We start from the raw sequence: 1,313 nt of genomic DNA on the forward strand, positions 1-1,313 counted from the left end.
GGTCTGTAAAGCACTAGTTCAGCCCAAAATGAAAATTTGATGAAATTTAAATGTAAAATGAGAGACCAAACAGCTGATAAAAACATCACAATAATCCACACCTCTCCAGTCCATCAGTTAATGACTTGTGAAGCCAAAAGCTGCGTGTTTGTAAGAAACAAATCCATCATTAAGATGTTTTTAACTTCAAACTGTTGCTTCTGGCCAAACCCAGGTAACAACTGTAGGTTATAAAAACATTGTGGGAACATTGTTTTGAAATGTCCAGTTTTCGTCGTCATGATTAGAACGTTAACGTTTATAAAAATGTTTCTTACAGTATTCTACTACCTTTCACCCAAAATATAACGTTATTTGAACTTTTAATGTTAATATTCTAAGATTGTAAAAATGTCCAGTTTTCTTGTTGCAATTATAACGCTATTTAAAAGTGAAAAGTTATTTCACATTTCATCATAAGGACATTCTGAGAATGTTGTTCTATGAACGGTTTCTCTCAACGTTATGAGAACGTATATGAAGTATCAATAACGTTATAAGAACATTCCATAAACATTACTTTAAGAATGTTATATAACTTTTAAAAAACACGTTAGCTGGGTAATCCATAACAATGCTTCTTCTAGTGAAAAAGCCCATCTCCTGTTCTCCTCTCACATCAAAATCCACCACATATTTGTTTAGAGCTGTTTTGGTTTGTAAACAGAGCTTGATCTGTGCAGATTTCTCTCCTGATTCAGACCAGACGACTTTTTCACTGGAGGAAGCATTATTATGAATGGAGAACTCATTATTTTACGTGATTTGAAGTTAAAATGCCACAAGATGTTAACTGATGGACTGGAGTGGTGTGGATTACTTGTGGATTATTGTGATGTTTTTATCAGCTGTTTGGACTCTCATTCTGACGGCACCCATTCACTGCAGAGGATCCACTGGTGAGCAAGTGATGCAATGCTACATTCTTATCATGTTTACTCTCTCTCTACTCTGTAGTTTAGTATAGTCAATACACTAATACTTCATTTTTAAACACTTGTGCCTCTACACATCTTAATACACTTATTGCAACGACAGAGGCCTTGGAAGGGGGTTCGAGGGGTTCGAGGTTTGCTACCTGACACAGAGGGGAAGCCACAGGTGGATGTGTGTCCTTTATACAGATGCGACAGATGCGACAAGAGCCGACTCGTTTTAAGCAGGAAACGTTTCACTATCCATATCGTGATTTTTTTTTTTTCATTGCGCCGACTGGCTTCAGTCTGTATCCACACCGAAAATAAACGGGAAACTCCAAATGTCGTGAGCAGTCA

This window comes from Sinocyclocheilus rhinocerous, unplaced genomic scaffold, assembly GCF_001515625.1.
Source record: "Sinocyclocheilus rhinocerous isolate Xijiao unplaced genomic scaffold, SAMN03320098_v1.1 scaffold475, whole genome shotgun sequence".
NCBI classification, from domain to species: Eukaryota; Metazoa; Chordata; class Actinopteri; order Cypriniformes; family Cyprinidae; genus Sinocyclocheilus; species Sinocyclocheilus rhinocerous.